This window comes from Tamandua tetradactyla, chromosome X (assembly GCF_023851605.1).
Source record: "Tamandua tetradactyla isolate mTamTet1 chromosome X, mTamTet1.pri, whole genome shotgun sequence".
NCBI lineage: Eukaryota > Metazoa > Chordata > Mammalia > Pilosa > Myrmecophagidae > Tamandua > Tamandua tetradactyla.
Genome location: NC_135353.1, coordinates 52,828,643 through 52,854,482, shown reverse-complemented (window position 1 = coordinate 52,854,482; position 25,840 = coordinate 52,828,643). Strand labels below are relative to the sequence as shown.

The following is a 25,840-nucleotide window of genomic DNA, read 5'->3' as shown; positions in this document are numbered from 1 at the left end:
AATGGCCTGTTTTGTACCCCAGTATATGATCTATCCTGGAGAATGTTCCATGAGCTCTAGAGAAGAATGTATATCCTGATATTTTTGCATATAATGACCTATATATGTCTGTTAGGTTTCCATTTATCAAGTTGTTTAACTTCTCTATTTCCTTGTTGGTCCTCTCTCTGGCTGCTCTATCTATAGAGGAGAGTTGTTTATTGAAGTCTCCTACTATTATTGTTGAAACATCTATCACTACCTTAATTTTTGTCAATGTCTCATGTACTTTGGAGCTCCTTGTTTGGGAGTATAAACATTTATGATTGTTATTTCTTCTTGGTTAATTGTCCCTTTTATTAATATATAGTGCCATTCCTTGTCTTTTGTCATGTCTTTACATTTTAAGTCTATTTTGTCCAATATTCGTGTAGCTACTTACACTTTCTTTTGGTTACAACTTGCATGGAACATCTTTTTCCATTCTTTCACTTTCAATCTATTTGCATCCTTGTGTCTAAGATGAGTTTCTTGTAAGAAGACTATAGCTGGATTATATTTCTTAATCGGTTCAGCCAGTCTGCTACTTTTAATTGGTAAGTTTAGTCTGTTAACATTCAAAGTTATTACTGAAAAAGCATTTCTTGAATCCATTATCTTATCTTTTGGATTTTATTGGTCCATATTCTTTTCCTTCTTTTTCTTTTTATCGTTTAAGTTACCCTTACTGATATTCTTCAATTCTGTGCCCTCTTCCAGATGTCCCTCTCCTTTTTTTTTTTCAACTGGCAGAACTCCCTTTAGTACTTCTTGTAGGGCCGGAATTTGTTGACAGATTCTTTCAGGATTTGTTTGTCTGTGAAAATTTTAATGTCTCCCTCAGTTTTGAAGGACAGTTTGGCTGGGTACAGAAATCTTGCCTGTAAGTATTTCTCTTTCAGGATGTTAAAATATCATATCAGTACCTTCTCCCCTCCATGGTGCCAGTTGAGTAGTCTGAACTCAGTTTTATGTTGTTACACTTGTAGGTAGTAGACTGTTTAATTTGGTCCTTAGGCTGGGCTATATTTTGTCTGCATCACGATATGCTTAGTGATCTTCTGTTGACTTAATTGGCAGGCAAATATCTTGATTGGTTTCCTTGGAAGTTGACTTCCTTCAGTAGTCTAAAGCTTTATGTTTGTGGGATGGATGTGGAGCAGGATACAGGATGTGGGGTGAGACAGAACAGTGTGCTAATGCATTGCTGCACAGGTACAGGCACAGGTTGAGTATGCTACTCTGGTGCCTGTGAATATGGGTGCCCAGCAGGGGGAAGATGTGGCTGTGGATGCACAGGTCTGGGGGTCGGGGCCTTGGTGTGTCCTGGTCTAGGGCACCAGGCCCTTTGTGCACATGCACAAAGGTCAGGACAGCAGGTCTACCTTGCGCCTGCATGGGCTTGGAGTGGATATGGCCCGGCTGCACAGGTCAGTGCTTGCCCAGAGCTGAGGGTTGTGGCTGGGAGGGCTGTAAACTGAGGTACACATGTGCAGAGCTGGGGGTGGTGCAGGGAGTGGGGTTGAATTACTGTATGGGTTGGGGTCGGGTTTAGCCTGGGTATGGAGGTAAGCACCTGCAGCCTCTTTGTGTTCATGTTCACCTGCAGGGGTTAGGGAGAGGGAGGTAGGGCTTTGTAGGGGTGGGGCAAGACTGCACTTTTGCAGGAGAAGTGGGTTAGGTTGGGGCACACATGAACGCACATGGGGTGAGGGTGTGGTATGGGTACACGTGCGTGGTTTTGGCGGGGCAGGGGCATTTGGAGTGCACGGAGTGGGGTGGGTGATGATAATCGATTGCGTGGGGTGTAGGGTAAGTTGCTGGTCATGCAGCTGTGGTGGTGAGGGTAATGCCTTCAAGGAATGTGGCTTGGCTTACCTTGAAGCCCTATCTACCATCTATGCACTCCTGAGGGCTCCAGGCTTCTGTGTTAGGCTGTTTGCATCAACCAGATGGTCTCTGGTTCTCTGCTTCTCAGCTCCTCAGCTTTTGCAACCGGGGCCTCCCCTGCCAAGAAGCTCCTGGTTGGCTCACTAAGACAGAAGCTGCCAGGGCTCCTTTGTCACCAGACCCCCATTGCAGGGTCCTCATCTTCTGTGAGAAGAAATTCAGAGATGAAAGAAGCAGGTACAAGCAGATGAGGAAAGATTACTGAAGGAAAAGGCCAGAACTCTCTCTTAGGCCTAAGTTTAAGTAGGCTTAGCCTATCCTTTGCAGGAGTAAGTTTCATAGGAGTGAACCCCAAGATCAGTTGATTTGGTTGTTCCCACTGCTTGCAAGAATTTCAGAAATTCTCCAAATAGGGAAGTTGGATATTTCTTCCTTTCTCCCCAGTCCCACAAGGGTACTTTACAAATAGTTCTTTATTCACAGTCCAAATTACTCTGTGATATATTAGGTCATCACGTTAACCTGGAAACACCAACAAAATCTCTGGCCCTTTTCAAGATTCCATGTACTTATGGTGTTCAACTAAACTGACCATACACATTAAATTAGGAAATGCACACCCAAAATATAAATTTTGTACCAACTAAACATCTCTCCCTTTGATCTCACACAGAAGTCGAAGTTTTAAAATATGGATGATATCATCCTTTGACCTGTATTCTGATTTATCTTAGTCCTATCCAGATCAGCTTCATTCATGTCTCTACTTGATGTCTGATCACTTTTTCAACTTTTTAAACAGCTCTTGTATGGGGTACTGCTGACTACATATAACAGGGCTCTAACTGACTCTCAGGTGTCACATAAATACCCAAAGTTTCTGTGAATAACCAGGTCATAAACAAATAGCTCAATATCTCAGAATTTAGGTTATTTCTAAATTTTGAGATACATGTGTTTGCTGTAAGAGCTTACAATCTAGGACCCTTTATAATAGGTCCGAACCTGATAACCCATGTTCTCTACCTCAGTTCACCAAGTTTTATATTATAGTTAGTCTATATGATTGAGGCATGTTATTTGTCTTTTTGCTCCTGATATGGGAAAGAGTTTTTAGCTCATAGTCTTCAAATCTTTGTATTGGGGCTGAGGGATTTTACAAGAGTGTCCCTATTCTGTGAAAGCTGTCATTTTACAGATGAGTTTTCCTTGGGACTGGGTTCATCTGCCTATGTGTATTTGAGTTCTTTTCCCATCCTTCATGGTTAGATCCTAAGAAGCAGGCTGTAGAGTCTATGGATAATTGTGGAAATGTGATAATTTTATACCCTTCTTCAACTCGAAGAAAAGGAAGCAAAGGACAGGAGAAGCTGAAACATCTAAGATTACATTGTGTTTCAACTTTGCTGTTCTGGTTTTGAAAAAAAAATGTGCAGCCATTTCTTCTAATCCCTATTCTGTACCATAGTTTGGAAACTTGATGAGATTATCTCCACAGAGATGTGACTCACCAAATTTTGGATATTAACCTTTGATTAGAGGGAGACATTACCCCCCCATTCCAGGTAAGTCTTGATTAGTTTACTGGAGACTTTAAAAGAGGAAACGTTTTACAGAGCCACAAGAGAGCCACAAGAACCACAGAGCACACAGCCAGAGACCTTTGGAGATGAAGAAGAAAAGTGCTTCCAAGGGAGCTTAATTAAACAAGAAGCCTGGAGAGAAAGCTAGCAGATATCATCATGTTTGTCATATGCCTTTCCAGTTTTGACAGAAACCCAAAACTTCATCAGCCTTCTTGAACCAAGGTATCTTTCCCTGGATGCCTTAGATTGGACATTTCTATGGCTTCGCTTTAATTTGGACATTTCTACCTCTGTAGAACTGTAAACTTGTGACTTATTAAATTTCCCTTTTTAAAAGACATTCCAGGGCAAGCCACAGTGTCTCAGTGGCAGAGCTCTCACCTGCCATGCTGGAGACCCGTGTTCGATTCCCAGTGATGCCCATAAAAAAAAGCCACTCCATTTCTGGTATATTGCATTCTGGCAACTAGAAAACTAGAAGATTTGTCAAGTCCCACATGAGGGCACTCACAGTTGCACTCAAACGTCTTTGTGTCTTCCTTTCTGAGCTTCATGGGACCAGGTGTCCCGAGTTTGACATTGTGCCAGTAGTGAGGTAGGACATCAAGAGGATAACACCTGTACAGCTAGCTGGTCTCTGCACACATATAATGGACTGCATAAAATGGGGTGTGGCTAGGTGAGCTGAGCTAGTACTTACCTTTTCACAGTCACCTCACCCTTCAGACGCTTTGTCTGTTGATGCCTCTCTGTGTCTGACAGCATAGAGGTAGCTGTCAGAAGACCCCAGTGAGAGTATTGGGGAAGGGGGTCTTCTTTCTGTCTTCACATAAATGGGTTGCCATGTGTGTGGTTGTGTGTGTGGGGGACATGGATGTGGTTCATTTGGGATGTTGGTTTCTTCCTTGTGTCCATACTCCATCTAGGTATACAGGACTCAACCCACCTTTAGTGCCATGTAGAGACATGGATATATGTGGAATTCCACAAAGTAAGGGACATGCTAGGGCACAATTCTTCTTGTTGAATATGGGGCCAAACATACACCAATGGGGACAAGGTGGGTGATGGGGACAGAATTTGTAGGTGCTGACTTGTGAAAAGTGGTCAAGTTGAGGACCTGCCATGCTGAGGGAGGTCAAACACTGGTTGGCATTTTTTTCACTATCAAAGGACAGGGTGAGGGCAGCATGGGTAGGGGCGCATCAGTATTTGTTGTGCCATGCTGTCATTAAGCTATAGGTATAAGCTCTTTGCATGTTGCCTTCCCTGTGGCTCTCTGGGAAGGCCATTGAATTGAGTAAAATCAGACTCCTATGAAGGACAGTGATGAACATGATTCAGAGCACCAGGGATGCATGGGACAAGTTAGGCCTTCAGCCTCCTCCTACCATGGAAGCTCCAGAGCTAGGTAGCAGGACAATGGAGACACTTAGAGTTTCAGAAGGGTAAGACAAAGGAAGCTTTAGCTCAGGCCTTGGGTGGTCACAAAGTTTGGGCGGGATTTCCTGGAGCAGTTCCCAAGGAGATGTAGCAAAGGGCTCTGGACATATTTTGCACTCTACCTTTGCCTTGTAGGACAAGGTGGGTCGCAATGTATGACCCAATGCGTGGGAAGACTATGGGACACAGTCAATTCCAAGGAAAGATCTCCTCATCACTGGGCCCTAAAAAACTGGCCTTTGCTGTGCTGAAGGCTGACCCTTCATGATCCTGTCTTACTTAGGGACAAAATGTGAAAACTGGTTGTTGATGCCAGGAAGGCCCTAGGAAACCAGAAACCATGAGCTGAGTTGAGAAGTGAGTAGTACACACCAGGATGATCCAGTGTGGAATTGGCCAAAACTTGAGAGGAAGAAATGGTACATGCAGCACAATTTCAAGACATTTGAAACATTTGTCTAAAACCCTGTCCTTCGTATTCCTAGCCCAAACCCCAAGGGTGCTAGAGGCCTAGGCAACTGCATTGACAGATGTCATGGGTCTGGATCACCATCTGCAAGAGGACATAGAGGCTTGGAGGACAAGTCAGGGAATACTCTTTGATTCCTTGCAGTTACCTCTGGCTGTCCAGGTCTCATGCCTAAGTTTAGCTCAATATTGGTAGTCAATAATGAGCTCTGGAAAGCCTCCCAAAAGGCACTTGGTGGAGAAGCCTCCCTGTGTCTGGACCCTGCTCATCCCCATTGCCTACTTCCCTGTCCATCTGTCTACCATACTCAGAGTTCAACCACTCTTCAAGCATATCTGCCCACACCAGGAATGAGGTCTATAGTCCTGGAGACCCAGACATTTATTGTACACTTGAGTGTCCCAGATGCCTCTACTGGTATAAATTCTTGACCCTTCCTTTCCCTAGCATCAACATGTCTTGGGTTGTTCTACTGTTCAGCTCTGTAGTGCTTTGCAGAGTAAGATGTCACAAGTCCCAACCCTCAAACACTTTCTTTCTCATCTTTTGCAAGGATCCTGAACCCCATGATTTCCCCCTTTCTTTTCACAGTGAGAGTTTTCAGAAGGTTTCAAAAGTACTGTTAGGAGGATAAACACTTGATCTTGGGCCTTATTCTTTGTACAGCCTAACAGGCTCACAAGATGTCATTTGTTTCATTCCGGAGGCTCTAAGCTTGAAAGTCTCAGTGCCCCCGTTGACCAGAGTTGGAATAGGAAGCAGCTGTGTGATATGCAGTTATATTCTCAAACAAGAAAAACTGGCTAATACAACTTGAAGTGGAGGGGTAGCAGGTTGGGTCACTATACCCTTAAGAAGTATGGAAAAGAGATGTTGGTCCAGGGATACCAAAGGATGATGTCCATCTTGGTTAATCAATACTGAAAGCATTTCCACGTTCTTTGTTATAGGAACCCAAGTGGTCTCCATAACACCATAGGGCTTCTGATCTAGAATTTCCTTAAGGTGATGAATAGCAAAAAAAGACCCTACCAAATTTCTGCATAATACACTGTATCATACAGCTGCTTCATGTTCCAGCTCTGGTCAAAGGGGGCACTGAGACTTCCAAGCATAGAGCCTCTGGAACACCCATATCCCCTACCTGGCCCCCATTATTGATCTCTAGTAGTTACATGGTATATTTGTAATTGCTGATGAAAGAATATTAATGTATTTCTGTTAGTCTGTGGTTTGCCCCCTATGTAGGACTCTATTATTAACTCTTTGTACAAGTGTCATACATTTGTATGAGTTCATGAAAGAATTTATTTATATTTTTAGTGTTAATCATTAACATCATCTACCAAAGGTTCACTGTGTTATACAATCCAATATATTTTTTTCCATTTCCAAACATTTTTAATCATCTAAGTAGAAATTCTGTATAAATTAAGCATCAGTCTCCCATTGTCTACCTCATCTATCCCTTGGTAACCCATAATCTGGATCCAAACTCTATGAGCTTGCTTATCGTAATTAGTTTATATCAGTGAGATCAGCTAGTCGTTGTCCTTTTGTGTTTGGTATTTCACTCGCATGATGTCCTCCAGGTTCATCCATGTTGTCGCATGCATCAGGGCTTCATTCCTTTTTACAGTTGAATAGTATTCCATTTTATGTATGTACCACATTTTTGCTTAACCATTCATCTGTTGGTGGACACTTGGGCTGCTTCCATCTTTTGACATTTGTGCGTAATGCCACTGTGAACATCAGTATGAAATCATCTGTTCAGGTTCCTACTTTCTATTCTTTTATACCTACTAGTAGTGTTACCAGGTCGTATGGTAATTCTATATTTAACTTTCAGAGGGACTGCCAAATTATCTTCCACCATTGCTACACAGTTCACATTCTCACCAGCGATGAATGAGTGCTCCTATTTCTCCACATCCTCTCCAACACTTCTAGTTTTCTGTTTGTTTAATACTGGTCATTCTAGTGGGTATAAGATGATATCTCATTGTGGTTTTGATTTTCGTTTCCCTGATCGCTAATGATGTTGAGCATCTTTCCATGTGCTTTTTAGCTATTTAGATATTCTCTTTGGAGACATGTCTCTTCAAGTCTTTTGCCAATTTTTAATTGGGTTATTTCTTTTTATTGCTCAGTTATAGGATTTCTTTATATAGTCTAGATATTAAACCCGTCTCAGATATGTGGTTTCCAAGTATTTTCTCCCATTGAGTAGGCTGCTTTTACTCATTTTTTACAAAGTCCTTTGATACACAAAAGAATTCAATTTTGAGGGAGTCCCAGTTATCTATTTTTTCTTTCATTGCTTTGGGTATCAAAGCTAAGAAGCCTGTGCCTACCATAAGATCTTGAAGATGTTTCCCTACATTTTCTTCAAAGAGTTTTATATTCCTCCTCTTATTTTTAGGTCTTTGGTCCATTTTTTGGTCAAATTTGGTATAAGGTGTGAGATAGGGATCCTCTTTCATTCTTTTGGATATGGATATCCAATTCTCCCAGAACCATTTTTAAACAGATTGTTCTGTCCCCACTGAGTGGACTTGGCAGCCTTGTCAGAAATCAGTTCTTTTCTCTAACTGTTCTTCTTTCTGTCTGTAAGATTTCAATTGTCCTGCCTACTACTCCACTGACTCTTTTCTTCTTTCTATTCAAATCTGCGGTCGTATGCCTCTAGTGTATTTTTAACCTCTTCTATTGTACTTTCATCCCCATAATGTCTGTTATGTTCCTTTTTATGCTTCCAAATTCTTTATGCTCACACATAGTCTTCTTAATATTCTTTATCTCTTTAGCCCTCTTTTTCTTCATCTCCATGAATTGATTTAGGAGCTATGTCTTAATATCTTTGATTAGTTGCTCCAAATTCTGTGTATCCTCTGAAGTTTTTGTTCCCTTGATTGGACCATATCTTCTTAATTCTTAATATGTCTTATAATTTTTTGCTGATATTTAGGCATTTGATTATCTTTTTTTTCTTTTTTTTATTAATTAAAAAAAGAATTAACAAAACAATTAGAAATCATTCCAATCTACATGTACAATCAGTAATTCTTAATAACATCACATAGTTGCATATTCATCATTTCTTAGTACATTTGCATCGATTTAGAAAAAGAAATAAAAAGACAACAGAATAAGAATTAAAACAATAATAGAAAGAAAAAAAAACAAAAAAAAACCAAAAAACCTATACCTCACATGCAGCTTCATTCAGTGTTTTAACATAATTGCATTACAATTGGGTAGTATTGTGCTGTCCATTTCTGAGTTTTTATATCCAGTCCCGTTGTACAGTCTGTATTCCTTCAGCTCCAATTATCCCTTCTCTTTTTTTTTTTTTTTTAATTAACGGAAAAAAAGAAATTAACCCAACATTTAGAGATCATACCATTCTACATATGCAATCATTAATTCTTAACATCATCACATAGATGCATGATCATCATTTCTTAGTACATTTGCATTGGTTTAGAAGAACTAGCAACATAACCGAAAAAGATATAGAATGTTAATATAGAGAAAAAAATAAAAGTAATAATAGTAAAATCAAAACAAAACAAAACAAAACAAAAACCTATAGCTCAGATGCAGCTTCATTCAGTGTTTTAACATGATTACTTTACAATTAGGTATTATTGTGCTGTCCATTTTTGAGTTTTTGTATCTAGTCCTGTTGCACAGTCTGTATCCCTTCAGCTTCAATTACCCATTGTCTTACCCTGTTTCTAACTCCTGCTGAACTCTGTTACCAATGACATATTTCAAGTTTATTCTCGAATGTCCGTTCACATCAGTGGGACCATACAGTATTTGTCCTTTAGTTTTTGGCTGGATTCACTCAGCATAATATTCTCTAGGTCCATCCATGTTATTACATGGTTCATAAGTTTATCTTGTCTTAAAGCTGCATAATATTCCATCGTATGTATATACCACAGTTTGTTTAGCCACTCTTCTGTTGATGGAGATTTTGGCTGTTTCCATCTCTTTGCAATTGTAAATAATGCTGCTATAAACATTGGTGTGCAAATGTCCGTTTGTGTCTTTGCCCTTAAGTCCTTTGAGTAGATACCTAGCAATGGTATTGCTGGGTCGTATGGCAATTCTATATTCAGCTTTTTGAGGAAGCGCCAAACTGCCTTCCACAGTGGTTGCACCCTTTGACATTCCCACCAACAGTGGATAAGTGTGCCTCTTTCTCCGCATCCTCTCCAGCACTTGTCATTATCTGTTTTGTTGATAATGGCCATTCTGGTGGGTGTGAGATGATATCTCATTGTGGTTTTGATTTGCATTTCTCTAATGGCCAGGGACATTGAGCATCTCTTCATGTGCCTCTTGGCCATCCGTATTTCCTCTTCTGAGAGGTGTCTGTTCAAGTCTTTTTCCCATTTTGTAATTGGGTTGGCTGTCTTTTTGTTGTTGAGATGAACAATCTCTTTATAAATTCTGGATACCAGACCTTTATCTGATATATCATTTCCAAATATTGTCTCCCATTGTGAAGGCTGTCTTTCTACTTTCTTGATGAAGTTCTTTGATGCACAAAAGTGTTTAATTTTGAGGAGTTCCCATTTATTTATTTCCTTCTTCAGTGCTCTTGCTTTAGGTTTAAGGTCCATAAAACCGCCTCCAGTTGTAAGATCCATAAGATATCTCCCAACATTTTCCTCTAACTGTTTTATGGTCTTAGACCTAATGTTTAGATCTTTGATCCATTTTGAGTTAACTTTTGTATAGGGTGTGAGAGATGGGTCTTCTTTCATTTTTTTGCATATGGATATCCAGTTCTCTAGGCACCATTTATTGAAGAGACTGCTCTGTCCCAGGTGAGTTGGCTTGACTGCCTTATCAAAGATCAAATGTCCATAGATGAGAGGGTCTATATCTGAGCACTCTATTCGATTCCATTGGTCGATATATCTATCTTTATGCCAATACCATGCTGTTTTGACCACTGTGGCTTCATAATATGCCTTAAAGTCAGGCAGCGCAAGACCTCCAGCTTCGTTTTTTTTCCTCAAGATGTTTTTAGCAATTCGGGGCACCCTGCCCTTCCAGATAAATTTGCTTATTGGTTTTCTATTTCTGAAAAATAAGTTGTTGGGATTTTGATTGGTATTGCATTGAATCTGTAAATCAATTTAGGTAGGATTGACATCTTAACTATATTTAGTCTTCCAATCCATGAACACGGTATGCCCTTCCATCTATTTAGGTCTTCTGTGATTTCTTTTAGCAGTTTTTTGTAGTTTTCTTTATATAGGTTTTTTGTCTCTTTAGTTAAATTTATTCCTAGGTATTTTATTCTTTTAGTTGCAATTGTAAATGGGATTCGTTTCTTGATTTCCCCCTCAGCTTGTTCATTACTAGTGTATAGAAATGCTACAGATTTTTGAATGTTGATCTTGTAACCTGCTACTTTGCTGTACTCATTTATTAGCTCTAGTAGTTTTGTTGTGGATTTTTCTGGGTTTTCGACGTATAGTATCATATCGTCTGCAAACAGTGATAGTTTTACTTCTTCCTTTCCAATTTTGATGCCTTGTATTTCTTTTTCTTGTCTAATTGCTCTGGCTAGAACCTCCAACACAATGTTGAATAATAGTGGTGATAGTGGACATCCTTGTCTTGTTCCTGATCTTAGGGGGAAAGTTTTCAATTTTTCCCCATTGAGGATGATATTAGCTGTGGGTTTTTCATATATTCCCTCTATCATTTTAAGGAAATTCCCTTGTATTCCTATCTTTTGAAGTGTTTTCAACAGGAAAGGATGTTGAATCTTGTCGAATGCCTTCTCTGCATCAATTGAGATGATCATGTGATTTTTCTGCTTTGATTTGTTGATATGGTGTATTACATTAATTGATTTTCTTATGTTGAACCATCCTTGCATACCTGGGATGAATCCTACTTGGTCATGATGTATAATTCTTTTAATGTGTTGTTGGATACGATTTGCTAGAATTTTATTGAGGATTTTTGCGTCTGTATTCATTAGAGAGATTGGTCTGTAGTTTTCTTTTTTTGTAATATCTTTGCCTGGTTTTGGTATGAGGGTGATGTTGGCTTCATAGAATGAATTAGGTAGTTTTCCCTCCACTTCGATTTTTTTGAAGAGTTTGAAGAGAATTGGTACTAATTCTTTCTGGAACATTTGGTAGAATTCACATGTGAAGCCATCTGGTCCTGGACTTTTCTTTTTAGGAAGCTTTTGAATGACTAATTCAATTTCTTTACTTGTGATTGGTTTGTTGAGGTCATCTATGTCTTCTTGAGTCAAAGTTGGTTGTTCATGTCTTTCCAGGAACCCATCCATTTCATCTAAATTGTTGTATTTATTAGCATAAAGTTGTTCATAGTATCCTGTTATTACCTCCTTTATTTCTGTGAGGTCAGTAGTTATGTCTCCTCTTCCATTTCTGATCTTATTTATTTGCATCCTCTCTCTTCTTCTTTTTGTCAATATTGCTAAGGGCCCATCAATCTTATTGATTTTCTCATAGAACCAACTTCTGGTCTTATTGATTTTCTCTACTGTTTTCATATTTTCAATTTCATTTATTTCTGCTCTGATCTTTGTTATTTCTTTCCTTTTGCTTGCTTTGGGATTAGTTTGCTGTTCTTTCTCCAGTTCTTCCAATTGAACAGTTAATTCCTGCATTTTTGCCTTTTCTTCTTTTCTGATATAGGCATTTAGGGCAATAAATTTCCCTCTTCGCACTGCCTTTGCTGCATCCCATAAGTTTTGATATGTTGTGTTTTCATTTTCATTTGCCTCGAGGTATTTACTAATTTCTCTTGCAATTTCTTCCTTGACCCACTCGTTGTTTAAGAGTGTGTTGTTGAGCCTCCAGGTATTTGTGAATTTTCTGGCATTCTGCCTATTATTGATTTCCAACTTCATTCCTTTATGATCCCAGAAAGTGTTGTGTATGATTTCAATCTTTTTAAATTTGTTAAGACTTGGTTTGTGACCCAGCATATGGTCTATCTTTGAGAATGATCCATGAGCACTTGAGAAAAAGGTGTATCCTGCTGTTGTGGGATGTAATGCCCTATAAATGTCTGTTAAGTCTAGCTCATTTATAGTAATATTCAGATTCTCTATTTCTTTATTGATCCTCTGTCTAGATGTTCTGTCCATTGATGAGAGTGGGGAATTGAAGTCTCCAACTCTTATGGTATTTGTGTCTATTTCCCTTTTCAGTGTTTGCAGTGTATTCCTCACGTATTTTGGGGCATTCTGGTTAGGTGCGTAAATATTTATGATTGTTATGTCTTCTTGTTTGATTGTTCCTTTTATTTGTATATAGTGTCCTTCTTTGTCTCTTTTAACTGTTTTACATTTGAAGTCTAACTTGTTGGATATTAGTATAGCCACTCCTGCTATTTTCTGGTTGTTATTTGCATGAAATATCTTTTCCCAACCTTTCACTTTCAACCTATGTTTATCTTTGTGTCTAAGATGTGTTTCCTGTAGACAGCATATAGAAGGATCCTGTTTTTTAATCCATTCTGCCAATCTATGTCTTTTGATTGGGGAATTCAGTCCATTAACATTTAGTGTTATTACTGTTTGGATAATATTTTCCTCTGCCATTTTGCCTTTTGTATTATATATATATCATATCTGACTTTCCTTCTTTCTACACTCTTCTCCATACCTCTCTCTTCTGTCTTTTTGGTTCTGACTCTAGTGCTCCCTTTAGTATTTCTTGCAGAGCTGGTCTCTTGGTCACAAATTCTCTCAGTGACTTTTTGTCTGAGAATGTTTTAATTTCTCCCTCATTTTTGAAGGACAATTTTGCTGGATATAGGAGTCTTGGTTGGCACTTTTTCTCTTTTAGTAATTTAAATATATCATCCCACTGTCTTCTAGCCTCCATGGTTTCTGCTGAGAAATCTACACATAGTCTTATTGGGTTTCCCTTGTATGTGATGGATTGTTTTTCTCTTGCTGCTTTCAAGATCCTCTCTTTCTCTTTGACCTCTGACATTCTAACTAGTAAGTGTCTTGGAGAACGCCTATTTGGGTCTAATCTCTTTGGGGTGCGCTGCACTTCTTGGATCTGTAATTTTAGGTCTTTCATAAGAGTTGGGAAATTTTCAGTGAAAATTTCTTCCATTAGTTTTTCTCCTCCTTTTCCCTTCTCTTCTCCTTCTGGAACACCCACAACACATATATTTGTGCGGTTCATATTGTCCTTGAGTTCCCTGATACCCTGTTCAAATTTTTCCATTCTTTTCCCAATAGTTTCTGTTTCTTTTTGGAATTCAGATGTTCCATCCTCCAAATCACTAATTCTATCTTCTGTCTCTTTGAATCTATCATTGTAGGTATCCATTGTTTTTTCTACCTTTTCTACTTTGTCCTTCACTTCCATAAGTTCTGTGATTTGCTTTTTCAGTTTTTCTATTTCTTCTTTATGTTCAGCCCATGTCTTCTTCATGTCCTCCCTCAATTTATCGATTTCGTTTTTGAACAGGTTTTCCATTTCTGTTCGTATATTTAGCATTAGTTTTCTCAGCTCCTGTATCTCATTTGAACTATTGGTTTGTTCCTTTGACTGGGCCATATTTTCAATTATTTGAGCGTGATCCGTTATCTTCTGTTGGCGTCTGCGCATTTAGACAGATTTCCCTGGGTATTGGATCCAAAAGTTTGGAAGATTTTTCTGTGAAATCTCTGGGTTCTGTTTTTCTTATCCTGCCCAGTAGGTGGCGCTCGTGGCACACGTTTGTCTGCGGGTCCCACCAGTAAAAGGTGCTGTGGGACCTTAAACTTTGGAAAACTCTCGCCGTCCTGGGGGTTCGCTAGCCGAAGCGGCTTGAGCCGGCCCTCGGTCCGAACGCAGGGAGGGTTGCTGGTCGCCGCAGCCAGGGAAAGAGCCTGTCCGAATTTCCTAGTCGGCCCTGGGCAACAAGCGTGGCGGGAGGGCGCCAGCGGCAGTGGCCCGCCCAAGAGAGTGCACGTTCCCCGGGAGTCACGGGTTTGGAAGGGGCCTCCCCCACCCGTCACCGTTCTCCGTGGCCTGGGGGTTTCTGATCCAATTCTCTCAGTTGGTCCGGGGGCTGCGTGTGGTGTGGGCGCCAGCCGCCTTGTTTTCAGGGGACCGCCTCTCCAATTCTCCCAGCCGGCCCGGGAAGGGGGAAGGGAGTAACTCCGGCCGCTTGCCACCCCGCCCGGTAATGCCCGCGCGCCTCGGCGATCTCACCTGAGCTGCTTCTCTCAGCCAGTCAGCCGTTCCAGGATGGGGTACGCTGTCTTTTTTATCTCTGTTGTGGCTTTGGGCGCTTTCTGTATCGTTTCTACTCCCCTAGTAGGTGTCCTGGAGAAGAAACTAAGATCCGCGCGTCTTACTAAGCCGCCATCTTCCAGGAAGTCCTCACAATCCAATATTTTAACCTCTAGCTTTCCTTCTGGTGACACACATGTCTCTAAACAATCCCTTTCAATTATATTCATCTACAGTTCAGCTGTATTACTTTTAATACCATGAGCTACCATCACCTCTGTCCATTACCAACCTTTAAATTCAACCTCATTAAAAATTCTGTACATATCAGGTAACCACTTTCCATTCTCTAGCCTCATCATATCTCTTGGTAGCCTATACTCTAAGTTTTATGACTTTGAGTTTACATATTCTAGTTAGTTCATATTTGTATTAGTTAGGATTCTCTAGAGAGACAGAATCAACAGGACATATTCATAAATGTAAAATTTATAAAAGTGTCTCATGTAACCATGGAAACATACAGTCCAAAATCTGTAGGGCAGGCTGTGAAGCTGATGATTCCAATAGAGGGTCTGGATGAACTCGATAGGAGAGGCTTGCCGGCCAAAGCAGAAAGAGAGCCTGTCTCTTGTGAATTCTCCTTAAAAGGCTTCTAGTGATTAATTAAGCATCACTCATTAAAGAAGACACTCCCCTTGGCTGATTACAAATGGAATCAGCTGTGGATGTAGCCGACATGATCATGATTTAATTCTATGAAATGTTCTCATAGCAAAAGACAGGCCAGCACTTGCCCAATGAGACAAACAGGTACTTCCACTTGGCCAGGTTGACACATGAACCTGACCATAGCAGTCCACCCCTTATCAACTTGGCAGCTATACTCATCACATTAAACCATACCTAATGTCTAAATAGAAAACAATAAAAGACTTTTTTTTTCTCACCTAACAATATTCAACTGTCCTGCATGTAACTGGAAACATATTAAATCTCTCCAGAATAGGGTGCAAGTCCTTGGGTAATATTCATTCTTAAACTTGATATCTTACAACTTAAATAGTATAACATGAACAAAATGGCATTACAGTCCTCATTTCTGTAACTGATCACATGGCCATAGTTCATATTTATCACAACCTTCTTCCACTACCCATTCCATGTTCCCTTTACCCTCAGCAAGCATTTCAGCTGGCCATGGTTCTTTGCCTGGTGTGACCCAAACCTTCATTCCTGAAATTTCAGAGCCATTGGTAGCCCTGCCTGGATTAGGCTGTTGCAGTTTTCCATTGATTTTAATCACAGGGCATGGTAGTACTAAAAGACACCCTAGGGGGTCTCCTATATTCCAGGAAAACTCTTCTTTACCTCCATTGTGTAATTGCAGTCTTATTTCCCCCTGATAGTCAGGATCAGTCACCCCGGCCAGTAATGTAATCCCCTTCTTGGCTTGTTGATCCAGGGGCATGAATACCCTAAGGTGACCAGGTGGCAGTTTTAGATTCCAGTTCAATGGAATCATTGTTGTTTCTCTTGGTGGAAGCACTCTCCATTTTGGAACTAAAACCCATAGACCAGCAGAGCTCAGGGTCACAGGGACAAGAAGCAAAATTTTTCCTAGTGGATCACCAAGGGTAATATTGAGTAGTGCCACTCCCATGTCCACCCCTTGGTTCCTGGACCCATGGATCCTGGCTATGGGAAAAACAACACCATACAGTCGACACTGCTTCAGAGCATAAACAGCTTCCTGGAGAATATTACCCCAGCCCTTCAAGGTATTGCCACCTAGATGGCACTGTAATTAAGTTTTCAAAAGGCCGTTCCACCATTCTATCAATCCAGCTGCTTCTGGATGATGGGGAACATGGTAAGACTAGAGAATTCCATGAGCATGTGCCCATTCCCGCACTTTATTTGCTATGAAGGGTGTTCCCTGATCAGAAGCAATGCCGTGTGAAATATGATGATAGATAAGGCATTCTGTAAGCCCATGGATGGTAGTTATGGCAGAAGCGTTGCGTGCATGGAAAGCAAACCTATATTGAGGGTGTATATCTATTCCAGTTAGAACAAATCACTGCCCCTTCCATGAAGGGCATTGTCCAATATAATCAACCTGCCACCATGTAACTGGCTGGTCACCTCGGGGAATGATACCATATTGGGGGCTGAGTGTGGGTCTTTGCTGCTGACAGATTGGGCACTCAGCAGTGGCTCTAGCCAGGTCAGCCTTGGTGAAAGGAAGTCCATGTTGCTGAGCCATGCATAACCTCCATCCCTACCACCATGGACACTTTGTTCATGAGCCCATTGGGCAATGACAGGAGTTGCTGGGGAAAGAGGCTGACTGATATCCACAGAACAGGTCATCTTATCCACTTGATTATTAAAACTTTACTCTGCTGTAGTCACCCTCTGGTACACGTTTATATGGGACACAAATATCTTCATGTTTTTAGCCCACTCAGAAAGGTCTATCCACATACCTCTTCCCCAGACCTCTCTGTCACCAATTTTCCAATTCTGGTCTTTCCAAGTCCCTGACCATTCACCAAACCATTAGCAAAAGCCCATGAGTCAGTATATAAATGCACCTCTGACCAGTCCTCTTTTGAAGCAAAATGAACAACCAGATGCACTGCTCGAAGTTCTGCCCACTGGGAGGATTCCCCCTCACCACTGTCCTCCATGGACACCCCAGAAAGGGGTTATAGTGCTGCATCTGTCCACTTTCGGGTGGTACCTGCATATCGTGCTGAACCATCTGTAAACCAGGCCCGAGTTTTCTCTTCCTCAGTCAATTCACTGTAAGGAACTCCCCAAGAGGCCATAGTTCTGGTCTGGGAAAGAGAAGGTAATGTGGTAGGAGTGGAGACCCAATGGGCATTTGGGCCACTTCCTCATGTAGCTTACTTATGCCTTCAGGACCTGCTCTGACCCTATTTCATATATACCATTTCCATTTTATGATGGAGTGCTGCTGTGCACACCCAACTTTGTGGCTTGGTGTGTCAGACAACACCAAGCTCATGATAGGCAACTCAGGTCTCATGGTAACATGGTGGCCCAAGGTTAAGTGTTCGGTCTCAACTAAGGCCCAATAGCAGGCCAAAAGCTGTTTCTCAAAAGGAGAGTAGTTATCTGCAGCAGATGGGAAGGCTCTGCTCCAAAACCCTAAGGGTCTGCATTGTAATTCTCCTATAAGGGCCTGCCAAAGGCTCCAAACAGCTCTCTATTTGCCACTGACACCTCCAGCCACATTGAATCTGGTGGGTCATATGGTCCAAGTGGCAGAGCAGCTTATACAGCAGCCTAGACCTGTAGCAGAGCCTCCTCTTGTTCAGGTCCCCACTCAAAATTAACAACTTTTCTGGTCACTTGATAAATGGGCCGGATTAGCACACCCAAATGAGGAATATGTTGTCACCGAAGTCCAAAGAGACCAGCTAGGTATTGTGCCTCTCTTTTGGCCATATGAGGGGCCAGATGCAGCAACTTATCCTTCAGCTTAGAAGGGATATCTCAATACATCCCATACCACTGGACATTTAGAAATTTCACTGAGGTGGAAGGCCCCTGTATTTTTGTTGGATTCGTCTCCCATCCTCTGACATGCAAATACCTTACCAGTAAGTCTAGAGTAGTTGCTACTTCCTGCTCATTAGGTTAAGTCAACATGATATCATCAATGTAATGGACCAGTGTGATGTCTTGTGGGAGGGAGAAAAGATCAAGGTCCCTGCAGACAAGATTATGACATAGGGCTGGAGAGTTGATATACCCCTGAGGTAGGACAGTGAAAGTACATTGCTGACCTTGCCAGCTGAAAACAAATTGTTTCTGGTGGTTCTTACTAACAGCTATTGAGAGAAAAGCATTTGCCAGATCAATAGCTGCATACCAGGTACCAGGGGTTGTATTGATTTGCTCAAACAATGATATCACATCTGGAACAGCAGCTGCAATTAGAGTTACCACCTGGTTGAGCTTATGACCCATCCCTTGGAGGATGGATGGTCCTCCAAGACCCATCTGTTTTATGCACAGGCAAAATAGGAAAGTTGGATGGGGATGTGGTGGGAATCACCACCGCTGCATCCTTTAAGTCCTTAAGAGTGGCAGTAATCTCTGCAATCCCTCTGGGAATCCAGCATTGCTTCTGATTTACTATTTTGCTAGGTAGGGGCAGTTCTAGTGGCTTCCACCTGGCTTTTCCCACCAAAATAGCCCTCTCTGCATGAGCTAGAGAGCCAATGTGGGGATTCTGCCCGTTGCTCAGTATGTGTATTCCAATTATGCATTCTGGAACTGGGGAAATAACTACAGGATGGGTCCGGGGCCCCACTGGACCCACTGTGAGATGGACCTAAGCTAAAACTCCATTGATCAAACCTGACCTCCATAAGCCCCACTCTGACTGGTGGACCAAAATGATGTTATGTGTCCCCTGGAATTAATGTCACTTCTGAACCAGTGTCTAATAATCCCCCAAATATCTGATCATTTCCTTTTCCCCAATGCACAGTTACGCTGGTAAAAGGCTGTTGGTCTCCTTGGGGAAGGCTTGGAGGAAGATTAACAGTATGTATATAACAGTATGTGTACAGTTCATATTATATTTTATTTATATTATATACAGTATATATTAACAGAATACACACACACACACACACACACACACATATATATATATGTAAACTTTCTCAAGTCTGGAAATTGATTGAGGGGCCATGACTCTGTCTTTCTGTAATTCAAGTTAGACTTCTGTTCACTTGACCTAGAACTCTTTTGTTTATACAACTCAAACAAGAATTTAGTAGACTTCCCATCTATTGTATTTCTAGGTACCCCGTGATTTACTAGCCAATGCTACAAATCTCTGTGAGTCAGATTATTTTGACTCCTGCTTTGAGTTTGCTGTCTATTATAATAGCCATGTCCACCCTGTCTTTGGTGATTAATTGCTGCCACCTGGCTTCTGCCAGCTCTGGTTCTGATCATCCCTATCTTGTTTAAGGATTCCAATTCAGTGACAGAAGTTCCCACAGTAATATCTGACCTACAGAGAAGTGCAACTACAGAGCTCTTCAGGGATGATGGTGCTAGTCTCACAAATTTATTTTTCACTGTTCTGGTAAAAGGTACATACTCCAGACATTCCTGGGGTGTAAGAGCAGGCTTTGCATGATAAATCCATTCTAACATTCCAATCTCTCTAAGCCTCTGGATCCCCTCTACTACATTATACCAGGACAGTTCTGGCATTTCAACCTCAGGTAATGTTGGCCACCTTTTGATCCATGTTTCAGCCCACCATCCAATCAAACTGCTAATGCCTTTTCTAACCCTTCAAGCTATAACATTAAGTGCAGAATCTCTGCTTAGTGGGCCCATATCAATGAATTCAGCCTGATCCAGCCTTATATCCCTCCTACCATTCATTATCCCACACCCTTAACATCCATTGCCACACATATTTCCTTGATTTCTGTGTATATAAATTGGAAAACTCACACAGTTCTTTTGGAGTATAACATACCTTCTAATGCATGATACTTTGTACCTCCCATTTAGGGGCCTGTTGGGACTTTAGTTATAGATCTGGAAGAAATGAGAGGTGGTGTGGGTGGGTCATGAAAAGAATTAGAAGTATCTTCGTAGCCATTTGCTTCAGGGCATTCACTTGCAGTTTCATCTGGTGAAACAGGATTAATCACTCTAGGGCTAATCACTTTAGGTGGAAGTTGGGTGGCCAACTCCTCAAGGCACTGGAGGTGGGGTGGCTCTGTCCTCAGGGTAGACTATTACAGGGTTATCTAGAGAAGACTCAGCATGACTGAGGGTTTCAACCTCTCCACTGACATCATTATCAATCCATACGTTGCCATCCCATTTTTCAGGGTCCAACTCCTTTCCAATCAATTCCCTCACTTTAATGACAAACACCATGCAAGATTGAGATTTCAGTTTACTTTGTAAGGTTGCTACTCTAACAATAAGATTCTGAGTGTGATTTTCAGAGATCTCAAGTCTATGACTACAGAAAATAAGGTTTTCCTTCAGGACACTCACAGAAACGTCTACATCTGTCAGATGGTGCTTAAGCTTCTGGTTTGAAGCCTTAAGCCCATCCTTTTCACTCATTAATGTATACAGTATATCTATCAACATCCAGCCAACATCTTTATACTTACTATTTCCACAAAATTCTGTAAAGGTGTCAAAAACATTATCGCCCAGAGCCTGGCTTTGTACAAGTGAAGCATTAGAAGAATCAAATAGTGATATTTAGACTATCTCTTTTGAAAGCTCACTCCATGGATTGGCAATGTCATTCTGATTATGGGAATCAGCGTCCTTTGTGCCTTTGAGTCCAGTCAGTTTAGAAAACTATTCATGAAAACCCATTTTTAAGATTCTGTTTCTTAAGAACCACGTGTGATACCAAGCTGTATTCATTAGAGTTCTCTAGAGAAACAGAATCAGCAGGAAGTATTCATAAATATAAAATTTATAAAAGTGTCTCATGTAACCATGGAAATGTAGAGTCCAAAATCTGTAGGGCAGTCTGTGAAGCTGACAATTCCAATGGAGGGTCTGGACAAACTCCACAGGAGAGGCTCACCAGCCTAAGCAGGAAGAGAGCCTGTTTCTTCTAAATTCTCCTTAAAAGGCTTCCAGTGATTAGATTAAGCATCACTCATTAAAGAAGACACTCCCCTTGGCTGATTACAAATGGAATCAGCTGTGGATGTAGCCGATGTGATCATGACTTAATTCTATGAAATGTTCTCATAGCAAAAGACAGGCCAGCATTTGCCCAACCAAACAAACAGGCACCACCACTGGCCAAGTTGACACATGAACCTGACCATGACAATATTCAATATACAACATTTGTCCCTTTGGGTCTTATTTCACTCAACATAATGTCCTCAAGTTTCATCCATGTAGTCACATGCTTCAGGACTTCATTCCTTCTTACTGCTGAGCAATATTCTATTCTATGTATATCCACATTTTTTAATCCATTCATTACTTGATGGACACTTGGATTGTTTCAATTTTTGGTAATTGTGAATAATGCTGCTATAAATAGCAGTGTGAAAATGTCTGTTCATGTCCCTTCTTTCCGATCATCTGGGTGTACATCAAGTAGTGAAATTGTGGGCATATTGCAACTCAATATTTTATTTTTGGAGGAGCTGTCTTCTTCTGGGAAGATGACAGAATAAGGACAAGCAGAACTCACTCCACCAAAAAAACAGCCAAAGAACAGACAGAAACTGTCCAAAGCAGTGGTTCTGTTGTTCAGGTGACCAGAGAAGAATGGAAGAGCTGGATGAAAAATTGGAGAAATTATGACTGAGAGATAGGTGTGAGTGAAATCAAATGCTACCACTTCTGAGGCTGACAGTGGAGGCTGGTTCTGGTTCTTGCTGGTCTGCAAGAAACCACTACTACTTCGACTGCCACCTGTGAAGTTGGAGAAATATAAATTCATGGAGGTTTGTATAGATTTATAATTTCTTTATATAGATTTATTTACATAGAGCATGTAAATTTATTTATATAGACTTATGGAAAACTAATGATCACACAGATTCATTTATATAGATTATATAGATTTATTTGTATAGATTTTAGGAGAAATACAACTCTCTTAGTCACTGAAATTTCATCCTGTCTTCACAGGGAACCAAGACTCTCAGGATTTGACTGCTTGTACATATGGAATGAAAGATGCTCCATTGCAATGTCAAGTGACCTTCTCCCACCCCCAAGGCTGGTGGCTGTACATTGATTGGCCTGGGTCTTACTGGTTGGCAAAGTGCAGCACACTCATGGGCTGGCTGCTGGCTGATAAAGTTGACCCTTTCAGTGCCACAGCCTGGTGTTTTTTCCCAGGAGAGTATGGGAACCACCAGCTACATTGTACCAACCAGCAAAGTCTTTGCCACAGTGCACACCACCCCTCACCCACCCCTTTGGCCAGTAGCTTCTGGTGCACCTGGACTTGGAAGAGATGAGGAGGCCCTCAGGAAAAGAGGGAGAAGCAGAAGAGTCATGAACTAACATTTGATGGAGGGGAGCCTTCTGGGACCCACAGGTTTGAACTGTTCTTTATCCTAGTCTGACCCTGCCCTGTAGGGAGAGGCAGGGTTGTGGGGAATAGGTCATCCAACACTGCCATCTGCTGTTAACACTGGGAAAGTGTCATCTGTCAAGCTGCCTTTATGCTCACTCTCAAAGAGCCTTCCAAAAGAGGTTGAACCCTGCCTGAAACCCTGTACTAAAGGAGGCCTTGAATGTGAACCCAAGCAACAACACAATCTTAGATAAGGGAGGGAAACCAAATTTCAAAATAACCTTACCAAAAAAATCAGATGTCTAGGAACCAGCAAAAAAAATCACATCATATGAAGAAATGAGAAGATACAGCCAAGCCAAATGATCAAATTAAAGACTCAGAAGAGATAAAGAATGTGGAAAACTAATCAATAATGTTCAAGCAAATCTCCTAAATAACATATTTATAGTGTTAATTGGGGACATATGTATATGACTCTTAAAAACCCTTTCAACTAAATTCAGCTCAATATGGCAATATTCTTATCCTAATGAGCCACCATCACCTCTACTTATTCCCAAACATTTAAGTTCATCCTTGTTAACAATTTTGCACATAGTAGTTAACTGCTACCCCTTCCCTAGCTTCTGTATTCTCTAGGTTCCCTAGATCCTATGTTTTAAGACTCTGAATTTACATATTCTAGTTAGTTCCTATTAGTGAAATCATACAATATCCAACTTATTTCACTTAGCATTGTCCTAAATGTTTATGCATGTTTTTTGTTGCTTCAGGAATTCCAGCTTCATTCCATTGTGGTCAGAGAAAGTTCTTTGAATATTCCAATCTTTTAAAAATTGTTAAGAACTGTGTTGTGCCCTAGCATATGATCTATTCTGGAGAATGTTCCATGAGCTCTTGAGAAGAATGTATATGTTGCTGTTTTGGGAATGCAATGATTTATATATGTCTGTTAGTCTAATCATTGATCATATTATTTAGGTTCTCTCTTTCCTTATTGATTCTGTCTAGTTGTTCTATCTATTGAAAAGAGTAATATGTTAAAGATTTCCACTATTATTTCAGAAGCATCTACTGCTCACTTCAGTTTTGCTAGTGTTTTACTCATATACTTTGGAGCACCTTCATTAGGTTCATAAACATTTAAGATTATTATTTCTTCTTGATGAATTGTCACTTTTATTAATGTATAGTGTCTCTTATGACATCTTTTCATTTAAAGACCATTTTATCTCATTTTTTGGTTATTGAGTGCTCTTTTTTGTTATTGTTTGCAATTAATGTCTTTTTCCATTCATTCATTATCAACTTATTTGTATCTTTAGGTTTAAAATGAGTCTCTTATAAAAATGGATGGATCATATTTTTTTATCCATTCTGCCAACCTTTGTCTTTTTATTGGGGAGTTTAATCTGTAAACATTCAATGTTATCACTGTAAAAACTCTCCTTACTTCAACCACAGATTATAACAAGTATACAAATTATTGTAGGGTGTTAATAGGGTGGTATATATATGAAATTTTAAACTTTAATTTAAAAACTTCAATTAAAAATGAATCTCGGGCCATGGTGGCTCAGCAGGTAGAGTTCTCGCCTGCCATGCTGGACACCTGGATTCACTTCCCAGTACCTGCCCATGCAATAAATAAATAAATAAATAAATAAATAAATAAATAAATAAAAATAAAAAATGAATCTCGATGGTTGTGCTAAGCAGAACAATTGCTCCATAAATTATCCACCTTCCTATCCCTGGTACATGGAATTATTTTACCTTACATGGCAAAAGGACTTTGCAAATCTGATTAAAGTATACTGCCTTGAGATAGGGAGATATTCCTGGTCTATTCAGATGGCCCCAATCCTTAAAAGCATAGAATCCTTAGATGTGTAGAATCTTTCCCACCCAATGTCACTTGGGGAAGTGACTATGGAAAAACAGTCAGGAGGATTTGACATTCTGTCCTTGAAGATTGAGGAAGGATCCAGGAGTCGAAGAATTTATGCAGACTCTAGAAATGGGAAAAGGCAAAGAAATGGATTCTCCCTGAGTGCCTCTAGAAAGGAACACAGCCCTGCTAACAATGTGATTTTAGTTCACTAAGACCTAAAAAAATTTACCAGTGTTTGTAAAGCTTTCAAGTACACAGAGATCTATAAAGCTAAATCTGAAATAGGCCCCATTCCTCTTGATGCTATATTACAGAAGAAAGTACACATTCCAGCTGCTATTATCCTTATCTTTTTTGTCCTAGAATGCTAACCTACTGTGATGGTCAATTTCATGTGTCAACTTGGATAGGTTATGGTATGCAGTTATTTGGTCAAGCAAGCACTGGCCTGTTTGTTACTGTGAGAGTATTCCATAGATGGATTTACATCATTAGTCAGTTGTTTGCATGTAGGACTGATTACATATGCAATCAACAAAGGAGATTGCCTTCAGCAATGAGAAGAGTGTCCTCATCTAATCAATTAGAGGTCTTAAAAAAACTGCTTGCTTATCCTGAGGAATTCAAGGTCATTTTCAACTAATTCCCAACTTTCTACCTGCCAATTCAAATGGTTGTATGAGACAATTCTGATAATAAATCCCTTCATATTAATATATGCATTTGTGTGTGCATCCTGTCATTCTGCTTCTCTGGAGAACCCACTAACACAAATACATTCAACAAGAAATATGTGTGTAGATAATAAAGATAAATGTCTGTTTCAAGTGCAGATTTTGTGCATACACAGGCATAGAGGTGTATGAGTATACTTGCAGATATCTTTTTGAATTCACTTGCATAGGACTTCAAGCTTCAACACTTCATGAAACTTCTTTTTGACAAACATTTCCCAATGATTCAGACCCAAGACCTCCAACACTTCACTTTTCCTAGGGTTGGGAGAATTTTCTGTCCCATGGTCAAATAACAAGCCATCACATCAGTCATCTATACTGGACATTCCCTATTCTTCAAATGTACAAACCCTACCTGAATGACACTGCCTTGGACTGACTCCTCTGCTCAGCTGTTAAAGTATTACTGTTCCATATCTTCAGAGGAGCAGTACAATGGACATATATG

The 25,840-nt window shown here is 40.4% G+C and overlaps 1 long non-coding RNA gene across 1 annotated transcript in view; it reads left to right on the top strand.

The window, feature by feature from the left end:
• Window positions 1–25,371, top strand: part of LOC143671437 (uncharacterized) — a 296,094-nt gene extending 270,723 nt beyond the window's left edge. Inside the window, exons 11-12 of the long non-coding RNA XR_013169557.1 lie at window positions 19,195–19,264; window positions 22,365–25,371. This is a non-coding gene — a long non-coding RNA (uncharacterized LOC143671437). The remainder of the gene's footprint in view (window positions 1–19,194; window positions 19,265–22,364) is intronic.
• The last annotated feature ends 469 nt before the right edge of the window (window positions 25,372–25,840 follow it).